Source organism: Rhipicephalus sanguineus, chromosome 7, assembly GCF_013339695.2.
Source record: "Rhipicephalus sanguineus isolate Rsan-2018 chromosome 7, BIME_Rsan_1.4, whole genome shotgun sequence".
Classification (NCBI taxonomy): Eukaryota; Metazoa; Arthropoda; class Arachnida; order Ixodida; family Ixodidae; genus Rhipicephalus; species Rhipicephalus sanguineus.
In genome coordinates this window covers 9,293,870-9,306,714 of record NC_051182.1, presented here as the reverse complement: position 1 = coordinate 9,306,714, position 12,845 = coordinate 9,293,870, and the positions used below count along the sequence as shown (strand labels likewise).

The 12,845-nt window shown below is 48.9% G+C and overlaps 1 long non-coding RNA gene across 1 annotated transcript; it reads left to right on the top strand.

Moving 5' to 3' along the window:
* The first annotated feature begins 9,742 nt into the window (after positions 1 to 9,742).
* LOC125759184 (uncharacterized) lies at positions 9,743 to 12,798 on the top strand. Its single transcript, XR_007416710.1, has 2 exons — positions 9,743 to 9,830; positions 12,699 to 12,798. It is a non-coding gene; the product is annotated as an uncharacterized LOC125759184 (long non-coding RNA).
* The last annotated feature ends 47 nt before the right edge of the window (positions 12,799 to 12,845 follow it).

Below are 12,845 nucleotides of genomic sequence, written 5' to 3'. Positions count from 1 at the left end.
CTCGTATGGATTATCGTGCACTTCCCAATTTAGGTGAACATAGAGATCCGCGGAGCAGAAAGCTAAATCAAGACAACTCATTTTTCCTGTGCTTGGTGTACAGTAAGTTGGGGAATTTGTGTTGAGGATGCAAATGTGGTTTGTCAGAATGAAGTCTTCGATAATTTGTCCCCTGGTGTCTGTTGTCATGCTTCCCCACATCGAACTGTGTGCATTAAAGTCGCTGGCCAAGATAAAAGTTTTCGGGAGTTGTTCCACGAGTTCCTCCATGTCTCTAACGGTTATCTGTGTATGGGGAGGAAGGTATATGGAGCAAATGGTTAAGGTTTTAAATGACACTACACTAACTGCAACGATTTCTAAAACAGTTTGTAGCCGGATTTCTTGTGATGTAGCATTGTTTTGTTTTGTTTTACACTGCAATGTGGAGTAGGTGACATAAAATTTACGTCTTGTTCTTTTGTTGCTATAAGAATAGAGCTGAAAGACATATCTAGTAATGTCCCTTTTCCACGGGCAGCGATTGGCTGGCGACCTGATTTACCTCGGCCAAGAGGCAAACCAGGTTGTTTCGGGGCAGGTGTCCCCGATGTAGTAGGCGTTGTGTCCATTGCTTCATCGGAAAGCTTGGACACTGAAGGTACACGTTCAAGCTGCTTGCCTGAAGGCGCAGCGTTTTTTGGCGGTGCTTTATCCGTAGGTAGGGGTACCGTAGGGAGAGAGCATGTCGCAGCGAATTCCGCGACAGAACCCACTTGCGGTGTCTTGGTTGGTAAGGTGGGCCTTGCTTCAAAAGCAGAGAGGCCTTTTGAGCGCCTGATGGCGCCTCATGGGGGGGAGAAGGCACTGCCAGATCAGCAAAGCTGTACTACTGGCAGCCTGTAGATACCAGACGCCGCTCTGCCGCCCGCCAACTGCATCGGCATAGCGCGAGCCTGAAAACATCGCGTGCTTTCGGCGTGCTCGGGATATGTGAGATTTTACTTCACTTTCAAATGCATGATTATTTTTCTTTCTTAAAGGTGTCGCACGATCTTGAGTACGCTTGGTGAGGTCTACTGCAGTTAGGACATTTCGTGACTGCTGTGTAGCGTTCCTCTGACGCCTGATTCTTCTCTCCACATTTTGCACAAGTGATCGTTCCTCGTCAGGACTGCGAACCATGTCTGTACCGTTGACATTGAAAACATCGCCTTGGATTGGGGACATATGCTCTGACAGGACACCTTAAGTATGCTACATTTACCCTTTCTGGTAGATTGTGGTGGTCAAACGTGATCACTATGTGTTTGGTCTTTATCTCCTCGTTGGCTCTTCGGATAGTGATCCTTCGGACAGCGCTGACCCCTTGGTTTCGCAGGTTTTTCAGGATATCTGTGTCTGTATCATTCAACTGTTTTTCAGAGATCACCCCTTGCACACTATTGAAGCTGCGATGCGACGTGATAGTGACTGTTTGTTCGGCGATTTCTTTGTGCTTCTGGAGAGCTTCACTTTGTTCTTTGTCTGTACTTTGATCAAGAGGTCTCCTGATCTAAGATTCTTCACCTTGTAGTCTGTGGCAATAGCCCTCTTGAGGGACTTCGCGATCTTGAAGACCGATTTCGATGTCATTGATTCTTTGTCGTCAGTTGAGTGAACAACTAGAAACTTTGGGAAGGTTTCGAGAAACTTTTCTTTCCTTAGAACTTCGGTGCGGCTTCTTTTCCGAGGCCGATCATTTTCTTAGAGTGAACAGATGCCATGCGTTATGTATAAACAGAGGGTTCCGGATATGTCGACTGAGGTTCACCCTCATAATCTCAGCAAGGTCCCGGAGCTTCCAACCTGATACTCAGGTGGGAGCCCATCGGCCGGGGCTTGACCAAGGCCCCAACCGCCTCCGTTCGCGGTTTCTAACCCTCCACCTTGCAATCTGTGGCCACGGTACGAATAACAGCGTCAGTGTGGGGGCTAAGGGTCCGTGGTGGCGCCAAGCACCATTACCTTGATAGCTCAAAATACCCCTTGCGGGTAGCTCGGGTCCGTGGTGTCGCTACGCACCATACGCCTGCTGTAGCAGACGCCCCTGCGGGGCTATGTTGTTGTTCTCGCTTATGTAGCTGGAGTTAAAATGAACTGAGGTGTTCCTCTTGGCCATTGAGGAATGAACACATTTTGAAGCTGCCAAAGCCCTGCAAATTTCAGCTGAATTACATTTGCAGTCAGGTTTCTTTGCACAAACCTCTAGTCAGTCAGTCAGTCAGTCAGTCAAGAACTTTTATTCATCGGTCCTGAGGTGTTTAAGCCGCCGGGGGATCCAGGGGGGATACGCTAGCAGCCGCTACTGTAGGCGACGCCAGAGTCGGGGCGGGAACGTGATGGCGTTCCGCTAGTTCTTGGGCCCTCTGGACTGCCTTGAGTTGTTGGTGGAGCTCGGAGCTCCTGAGTGCCTCTTCCCAGTCGGACTCAGTGGTGAGAGGTCCCTGAGGTAACGCGGGACATTGCCATAGCATGTGCGAGAGTGAACAATAGAGTTCTCTGCAATCTGGGCATTGGGGAGTGATGTCTGTGTTGTAATGGCTCAGTCGGCCCCGTGACAGGTACGATCTTGTTTGTAGCATGTGAAAGGCTACCGCTTGCGCGCGTTCGAGCTTTGTGTGTGGTAATGGGTATTGGCGTCTGTTGTTGCGGTTGTGAGAGATGATTTCGTGGAAGGTTAGTAAGGGGTCGTTAAACTGTATGTCTGGGCCCAACTCTTCGGTGGCTGATTGATCGTCGCGGCGGGTGAGCTCTCGCGCTCGGTCATGAGCCGTTTCGTTGAGGTTGGGTTGTTGCGAGTGGACGTCTTTGCCCATGTGAGCAGGTAACCAAGAGAGGCAGTGCGAGCCCGTGTGCTTTCGTGTTTGTAAGATGTGGGCTGCTTCACGCGCGATGTTACCGGTTTCGTAAGCCCGAATGGCGGCGCGAGAGTCTGTGAAGACGCTAGTGTGCGAGGGGTCGGTCATCGCTAAAGCTATGGCGACCTGCTCGGCTATGGCGCTCGTTGCTAGCCTAACCGAGGCGGCTGAGCGTAGGGCTCCATCGCCATCTACTACTGCGAGTGCAAAGGTGGAGGAGTTGCCGTATTGCGCCGCATCGACGAATAGGGTAGAGCCGCGATTCGCGGCGGCACGGTCGAGGATAGCGCGAGCGCGGCCCAGGCGTCTGCCTTATTGTGGTGTGGGTGGACGTTTCGCGGGAATGGGGCTACCATGTAGGTTTCTCGGACATCTCTCGGGAGGGTTACTGCGCGTTCAAGCTAGGGCTGTGAGGACATGCCGGCTTCGTTTAGTAGTCGACGGCCTGCCTTAGAGGAGGAGAGGCGGACCACTTGGTCTGTGGTCTGGGCCTCGATCACTTCATCAATGTCGTTGTACATACCTAGTTGGTCGAGACGGGAGGTACTCGTGTTTTGGGGTAGGCCGAGGACTTGTTTAATGCTTTTGCACATGAGTGTGTTCAGCTTAGTCTTTTCCACTTTTATCCAGTTGTGGGCAGAGGCGACGCAATTGATGTGCCTCATTAAGAACGCGTGGTATATGCGCAGGAGGTTGGCCTCACCGAGGCCTTGCCTGCGACCCGAGACTCGCTGGATCAGTCGGAGCATGTTTTCCGTTTTAGTTGTGATATGTGTTATTGTACGTGCATGGCCCGTCTTTGGCTTGCAGTGCTATGGGAAGCTCGTGTAAAGGGGTTAGATTACGAACGCCTTGGCGAGATGGCCGGTACAGTACAGGGCTGGGCAGAGATACCCAGAAAAGTATTCCGGAATACAGATATTGAAATACATGAACTGGAAGCCTAAAATACAGATACTGAGATACATTTGCTTTTAACGTAACGGGATATTTCAAAGATACTTTTGCAATAAGACGAAAAAAGTATTCCGGAATACAGTTACAGCGATACAGGTACTGGAATACTTTTTTTTATTTGAAGGATGCTTATACTACGCAAAGACACTTATTAGTGCAGCATAATGTTGTAATTAAAGTTACAGCGCACCGAAACGTTCAGTTCATTTATTCATTTATTACAGTACCCTCAGCGCCATTAAGACATTGAAGGGGAGGGGGTGGACAAAGTACATAATTAGCAATAAAGACATAATTACAAGTATCAATTGCAATAAAAATACACTATTTCACAGCAACAGTAACAAGGATTGGACACCGAAATCGACATACTTAGCGAACAAACTAAGCTTTGCTAGAAATAGCACACTTTAAGCAAATCACTCGAATCACTAATGAAAACCAGTGAATTGAGAAAAAGTATGCATTTACTTCGCACATAAGATCTGCTTTACTGAGAAGGTTGCTGTGTGAGCGTCTCAAATAGGCTGTCTTCTAACAGCGTCGGTTCAGCCTCAGCACAAGACTCACGAAAGAAAAAAAGTCTGTCTACCTCTGAAGGCGAGCACAAATTCATGTTACAGTGAATAAATATCGCCTTCATAGCCGGATTGCCCTGCAGCGTGGCGATATCTCTTCTCGGGTCATCTAGATACCGAAACACTTCCGCCCTCACTTGGGTTGTTCTGACCGTTGAGAATCCGAAGTCTGTCCCCATTTTCGGAATCCTCAGCCGTCTGTCCCTGTCGGCTTCAATGAAGCTTTCACCACCACCACCGACGCTACCAGCACCTATTTCAGAAAGCCGCAACAGGCGAAGTCGGCTCCGGCGGTGGGGGAGCCTGCTACCACAAAAGACCGTTTCACGCATGTAATCAATTAGGAACGCACCTTGACATTGGAGAGGTGGCTGAAAGCGCGTCAAAGATAGCCATCTTCTAGTCACTTCCGCCGCGACTACTGGAACTGCTTTTGGAAGTGCCGCCGCTTTGAGAATTGAACGCACGCGAAGCATTGCAAAGCCTGTTCCAAGGCGGTATCCGCGCGGGGGGTCGCGAAGTAATGGTTTGCCACCCGAAAAAAAATTAGGCGTGCTGCACTGACCTTGAGAGACAGCGACTTTCGTCGGCAGATGCCGACAACACTGCCCCCGCGATTCTGCCGTCTGCGGCTTCGCGCACTTTACCACATGGACCATTCTGTGCATGAGCGGAAACCATCGCCGCCCTATCTGTCGGCGACCGGTGGCGCGTCTTTGCTTGTCTTGGCACAAAAAAGAAAAAAAAACGCCATTCCCCCATTGGAAACACGCCTCAACTAATTTCCGACAAAAAAAAAAAACAATGTAACGAGATACCCGTGTCCAGCATAGTATCGCGATACAGGCGATACATCGTAAATGTATTTCACTACTGAGATACAAATACATTTTTCAAATGTATCTCGATACAGAAATACAGATACTCAAAAGTATCTCTGAAATACTATCGCGATACTCTTGTATCGCGATACTGCCCAGCCCTGGTACAGTAGCAATTCGGATTTCGTGGGTGACAGTCGCAGTCCGGTGTTTTGTAGGTAGGCTTCTGTGATATCGAGAGCGGTTTGAAGGGCTTGCTCTACTTCCGCCAGGGAACCTCCCGGGCACCTGATGGTGATGTCGTCCGCGTAAAGAGCATGGTTTATGTTGGGGATGTCGCGGAGTTTGTCGGACAGTCCCTTCATTACTATGTTGAAAAGGAGGGGAGAAATGACTGCCCCTTGTGGGGTCCCGTTGGGACCTAATGTGTATGTGTCGGATATGAGTTGCGATACTCGTAGTTGAGCTTTCCTGTCTTGCAGCAAAGAACGAATGTATGCCTGGAATCTTTTACCGAGGCCTAGGCTGGCGATGGATTCCAGTATGAAGCGGTGGGAAACGGTGTCGAATGCTTTGGTGAGGTCTAGGGCGAGGATGCCGCGGACATCTCTCGTTTTTGAGTCGAAGATGTGCTTCTTTAGCAGTAACATGACGTCTTGTGTTGAGAGGTGTGGTCGGAACCTACCATGTTGAATGGAGAGAGTTCGTGGTCCTCTATGTAGCGCGATACGCGATTAAGGATAGCATGTTCAGCTGCTTTACCTATACATGAGGTTAGGGAGATGGGGCGTGTATTGTCAAAGTTGAGTGGTTTGCCAGGCTTTGGGAGGAAGACCACCGTGGCCGTGCACCATTGTTCAGGCACGTGGCCGGTTTCCCACATGTGGTTTATATCTTTCGTGAGCAGTGTGATGGCTTGGTCATTTAAGTTTCGCAACAGGCGGTTGGTTACCCTGTCGGGACCAGGGGCCGATCTACTGTTGAGGTTGCGCAAGGCTTCCCGAATTTCAGACTCCGTGAAGGGGTCATCGAGTTCGGGTATTGTTACACATCCTATTTGGGGGTAGGCGGTGGGGTGTGCAGTGTGTATGGGAAGGTGTCGTTTGGCGATTTCCTCAAGGAAGGTTGTCTCCGTTCCTCCCGTCTTTTTGTGCGAGTGAAGGAGACGGTCTATGGCATGACTCTGGTTGTCTTTTGTTTGGCGGTCGTCGAGCATGTGTTTTAGGAGGTTCCATTTACCTCCCGTTCGCATGCGGCCGTCGACCGCCGAGCAGAGTTCGTGCCATTGGAGTCGTGTGAGCTCCGTGCAGTATTGGGTGATGTCTCGGTTTAGTATTGCTATGCGTTTGCGTAAGCGTCTGTTGAGTCGTTGTGTTTTCCAGCGTGCAAGTAATGATGCTTTTGCCTCGAGCATGTGTGCGAGGTGTGGGTCCATTCTCGGGACGTCGAGCTCTATTTGTATGGTTTTCGTTGTTTTGGCTACGTCTTCCTGGAGTGAGGACAATAGTTCGGTGAATGTGTTGTATCCGGTTGTGTTGTTTTTGCGGAGGGTGCGGAAGGGATCCCAGTCCGTTAGCATGAATGTACGGAGGTGGGGCTCTTGCGTTGGGTAGTTCGGTGCGTATGATGAAGTGATCGCTGCCCAGGTTCTCCTGCGTATTGGTCCAGGTATGGCCTGTGACGTTACGGGTGAATACTAAGTCAGGTGTAGTGTCGCGGCGTACCGACGTGCCTAGTCTCGTAGGGAATCGGTGATCTGTAATTAGTGTGAGGGACAGGTCGTCTATTGCTCGCGTGAGGTTAGTGCCCTTGGCCGTTGCCTGGAGGTAACCCCATGACGGTTGGGGGGCGTTGAAGTCTCCTGCTATGATGAGCGGAGAGTTTCGGGTGAGGGTTGTGGCTTTTGTTAAGAGCGCGTGGAAGGACTGTTGATACTCCGACGGGGAGCTGCAAACGTTGAGAACGAAAACGCTTTGTCTTAATAATCGGTTTGGTATGAGTTCGATGAGTATCGCCTCTAGGCGGCTGCGGCTGGGTAACACGTCGTGTTCAATGAAAGCGAATTTCTTACTGATGAGTGTGGCTATACCTCTCTTGGTCTCCCATCGTTGTGAGATGGGGCGTTACCCGATAGTGTGAGCTTGTCACATAAGGTTTCCTGCAGTAGTATTACGTGAGGCTTTTTGGGTTGCGCTTTAATGTACTACTGCAGTGGGGTTTTGCGTTTCGCGTAGCTAGCGCAATTCCACTGCCAAATTTCTAGGGTGTCTTGGGTTGTGGAAGCCATGGTGATTAGATTAGATTAGCTGGCCCAGGCAGGTGTGCCGTTGGATCCGTGGGAAGTGCTTGTTTCGCTTTGTGTTTAGCTTTTATGGTGGCTTTTTGCTCTAGTTCTTCTACCCGGCGTGAGAAGGTGTGGACACTTTCGTTGTTTTCTCGTGTGAGACGTAGGCTTTCGTTTAGAGTGTCTTGTGATGTGTCGCTGTCACCACTGACCGTTTCTGAGAGTGAGGGGGCTCTGCGCTTAGGTTTGCTAACGTCTACCGAGGGCGAGGGTAGAGGTTTAGCGGCTGTGAGAGTTTGTATCTGTTGCCTCGCATCATTTAGTTGCGTGGTGAGCTATTGCATGGTGGCCCGAAGGCCTGCTAGTTCTTGGCGTAGGGTTGTGACTATCTCGCTTTCATGCTCTGGCAATGAAGGCCGCGTTACCTGTTTAGTTGGTGGTGGGTTCCAGGGGCGTAGCCAGAATATTTTTTCGGAGGGGTTCAACCATACTTTATGTATGTTCGTGCGTGCGTTTGTATGTGTGCGTGTATATATGCGCAAGCAAAATTGAAAATTTTCGGGGGGGGTTGAACCCCCCCAACCCCCCCCCCCCTTGGCTACGCCCCTGGTGGGCTCCGTTGCGATTGTTGCTTCCCCTGGACTCGATCCGCCCATGTCAGCCCGGCCTGGCGGGAGGGGGAGCGTCCCCTGGAGTGGGAGCGGCTGTGGAGGGCGCTGCGACGTCTCGCTGCCGGTGTGACGGAGCGGCTTCTCCTTGATGCCGCGGAGGTGCTCGAGGTGGCGTTGGAGTTGCGAGAGCTGGCTCCGCTCGGTCCCCGGGAGCGGCTACGGCCACGTTGACGACGTCGGCGCCGTCGTTGTCGCACGATGTACGGAACTTGAAACTTGCGCTTGCAGTCCTTGTCGGCGGTGGGGTGCGGTCCGCCGCAAAGGGTGCAGTGGGGCTTACACTGGTGGTTCTCGGGTGGGGTTTTGAGCCCATACGTCCGACACCACGTTGTGTTGGGGTTGGGACAAACGTCTGCACGATTGCCGAGGCTGCCGCAGTTGTAACAAACCTCCGTGTGTCTGCGGAAAAGCGTGCATCGAATTATGCTTGCCCCGCAGTACACTAATTGGGAACTTGCATTCCTTGGAATAGGATGGTCACGGCTGGGGTGTTCTTGATGCGTTTCACCTCCAGAGCACTGGGGTTGCGTTTTGTGGCGATCAGTTCTCGGAGCTGGTTATCGTTGAGGTCGAGGTCGATGCCTCGGATGACGCCTTTGCAGGTGTCGTCAGTTGAAGCCGGGTACACCCCCACGAAACACAAAACCTCTAAAAAACTTCTTGAAACGACTAAAAAGGTATGCAGACATCTAGGTATATTATGCAACGTTGAATAAACGTTTTTCACAAGAAGTTTTTTAGAAGACGTTGAAAAAACGTTTTTTACAAGAAGTCTTTTTAAAACGTTTAGTGAACCTGTTTTTCTAGAGCTTTTGCCATTAAAATGCGCACATATGAACTTCGGTCGCTCGTATACGTTCGTAATCGCAAATATTGGTCGCCTGAACCGCATGCGCAATAAAAAGAAAGGGTAGCGCGTTTATATTTCTCCCTATTTTAACATGTGAAGATCGGTAAACCAAATTTTCCCATCTTTTAGCCCACCATGCACGTGAAGGATACAAAATCATTCGCCGAACATCGATCACCATCGCTTAATTGATGAAATAAAATGTGATACAATGTATGGGCAGTATGGGGACCGAGAGTGCCCCCGGACCCTTCGAGCGTCATCTCACGGCCACCTGGATCGGGGCGCGCGGCGGTAACACCGCCGCGCGCCCCGATCCAGGTGGCCGTGGTCATCTCCAGTTCGTTCGCGCGCAGACCATGCTTGTCGAGGCGCGCTCCTAGCGAGGGCGGAAGAAAAGCGTCTTTTCCTCACCCTCCCGCCGTCGAGAGGCGAGACATGGCCTCAGAGATAGCGGGCGCGTCCCCCATCTCGGAGGCCATGGTCGAGACATGTCGCCACCCATGGTCGCCATTGGTCGCCACACACTTCGTCATTCTACGTCATCGTGTCGTGCCCTCTCATTGGCCGCCCGTGACGCCGCTCTGGCGCTCTCGCCGCTCTCGCTCTTATCTCGCTCTCTTTCCACCGAAGCCGCCGACGATAACTGCGCAGTATAGTCAGGTATAGTTTCAAGCGTTTCAAGTTGAATATCCTTTCTCCGTCTTTTCGGAATGTGCTTCTTGTTCGTCCTGCTATTTTTTCGTGTCAAAACTCCAGGACCTCATTGTCTTCCAGACACCCAACAGACGTAAGTGTCATTTTCAGCTTTCCGCGCGAAAGGGTCTGCCATGGAAAGAAAAAAGAAAGCTATCGGCTCCCTATCGCGTCGGCAAAAACATCGCCGACTTCATGCTGCAGTTGAGCCGCTTTTTCGCCAGACCGCCTCGATGCAAAATAATGAAAGCTAGTAACTTTTCAGCACAAAACTCAACTACTGAAAGCGTAGATAATGCCTGCCTGGTTACAATCTGTGTTGAGGGTGATGAATGTGGAAGTGCGTCACCTGAACCCGCCGACAGGTCACCTGAACGAATTATACATGAGAGCGCCAGCTCATGCCCGTGTTCAAGTAACTTTGCTGTGAGGCCTTAGAAGGATGTGCAGAAGGCGTCAAAACATATGCTTCGAAAATGTTCCGAATTGTCATAATTTTTGAAAGACATAGGGTAAGCTGTTGCACGCACATGCTTGGCTGACTTCATTGTGCCATTTGCGTGCAGGATGAAAATAAAGTTCTGAGTATTGCCAAAACCACGACACGATTATGATGGCCACCGTTGTGGAGGAACTCGTTGATTTTGCTTACCCGGGATTCTGAAACATATCAACTGTTCAGCTGCACTTTCCTTTGGCTGTTACTTTGTACTGTTAACTAGGTTTTGCTGTTGTGCTTGTGTGTATCTGTGGTTGAAATTTCTAAAGTATCTTGTTTTCTGTACTCATAAGTGACCTCAACACACTTGGTAAAAATTTTTAGCACATAAGCAACACAAAGCCGAAAAGGGACAATCTGTGCACTAACTTTAAAAAAAATGGTTTATTGCACACGAGGCACTTGTAGACAATGGGGTGGTGCCCTCAAGCTTAACCAAGGTGCCATGCAGAGAGATGTCTTCTTCCGCTTTATTTTAGCAAAATATACGGCATACTGATCACTTCGCGAACTACTCCATGTTCAAGAAAGTCAGTGCTTCATTCGAGAAGGACAGTCGAGGAGTGCTAACAAAATTGATACCCCCTATTGCAATTTTTGCAGCTTCTATTATCAACTTCGTTAGTTCAACTCTATTAGCTGATAAAACATTTGTGTTCTGAAAGAAAGGTTCCCACTCACATGCTCTACACTGTAACGCCAGACATCCATCGTGTTTACAAGATTACAATGCTGTCTTATAAATGCCATTGTATGTACCGCAACTAGGCAGGACAACAGAAAGGAACAGACGAACACTGTTGTCCTGTCTAGTTGCGCTACTTACGATGGTATTTACTATGTCGAGACACTAACTCACCCAACATTCGCTCGCCTCTTTTAAAAATGCTCTCTTAACCTATCATTCCTGCAGTGGCCCATTTCCCGGCATACTGCTTACCGCATGAAAGAGGTATCTGATAAATGACAGCTTCTCTGCATTCCAGAAACTGTGTCCTATGTTGTTTCTTGCAGGCAGTCGTCGTCTTTGGTGCTTGAGTGCTGATTCTGCAAATCGATTTCAGCTTGCATCGAGCTGAAAAACTACTTGCACATTAGCACGTGATGCCAACCTTTTTATTCTGTACTTGAATAGCGCAACAACACAACGGAACACATAGCACATTGGAAAGATTCACACACAACACGTCACTCAAACAAAGGTGTTAGTCGCAGAGGTCCCGATTAGGAAGTACCACTCCATTGCTCTAGTCTGCCATTCCAACAGTGATGTTGCTCAAAAAGGAATAGCTGTTGTGCCACACTTGCACGAAATCTTGCACTACATCATAAGGTTGATGTCACTTGCTAATGTACAAATAGTTTTTACGCTCCATGAAAGCTGAAATCGATTTGCAGAATTAGCAGCCAAGCATCGAAGAAGACAACTGCTTGCCAGAAACGACATAGAATGCGGTTTGTGGAATGTGGAGAAACTGTCGCTTATCAGATACCTCTTTCCTGCAGTAAGCAGTATGTCGTGTAAACAAGCAGCTGCATGAATGATAGGTTAATAGAGCATTGTAATCTTGTAAATAAAGCCAATGATGGGTGGCTTGCATTGTCCTGTAGAGCGTGTGGGTGTGAACCTTTCTAGCAGAACTCAAAGGTTTTATCAACCAATAGAGCTTAACTAACGAGATTGATAATACTATAAGCTGCCAAAATCGCAAATATCCGTACCACTTGTGTTAGTACTCTGTCCCTGTCCTTGTCAGATAAAGAATAGACTTTCTGGAATGTGCAGTAGTCTGTGAGTTTATGAGTGTTATGTATATCTAAAAATGAAATGGAAAAAGACAAATCTCGGTGCATTGCGTCTTGGTGCAGTGTGAGTGCCCCGGCATTGTGCAACCGTTTGCCTCGTGTGCAATAAACCATTCTACTGAAAGTTAGTGCACATGTTGTGTCTCCATTTTTGTTCTTGTGTTGGTTATGCGAAAAAATTCTTTGCATGTGCTACCAACTAGGGCGAATTTTTCCCTAAACCAATGTCGCCCTGCGCTACGGTGTTTGTTGTTGTTTAACCAAACTAGCCTCTTGTTTCGTTTTATTTGTTTCTTTGTTATGCTGGTGTAGGTGCATGCTTGACTGAAACATGTTCCTGGCTCATCGTGCCTTTTGTGTGCAGGCTGAAATTAGAATTCCAGGTATTCCCAAAACCACGATATTATTGACACACACCATTGTAGAGGAACTCTAAATTTTGCCTACCCAAGATTCTTTAACATATCTAAATTTACTTCATTGAGACAAAATAAGCCATTGAACTGCTCCTATTGGCGTTTACAAATGTTCGATGATTTAGCAAAGTATTGCTGCTGTGCTCGTGTGTTTGCCAAGACAGCCTTCCGATTTTTGTTGTGCTGATACAGGTCTGATTGATTGAGACACGTTGTACTTTACTGTGCCTTTTGCGTGCAGGTTCTTGAACAAAGTCAGCAATTCCATTGCTCCAGCCTATGTCAAGTGGCCAACATATTGTTTGGAATTGCTACAATAAAGGTTATGCATGATAACAACATTTGTTGGAATTTCGCATTTACTTTTGGAAGCGTGGTATAACGCATT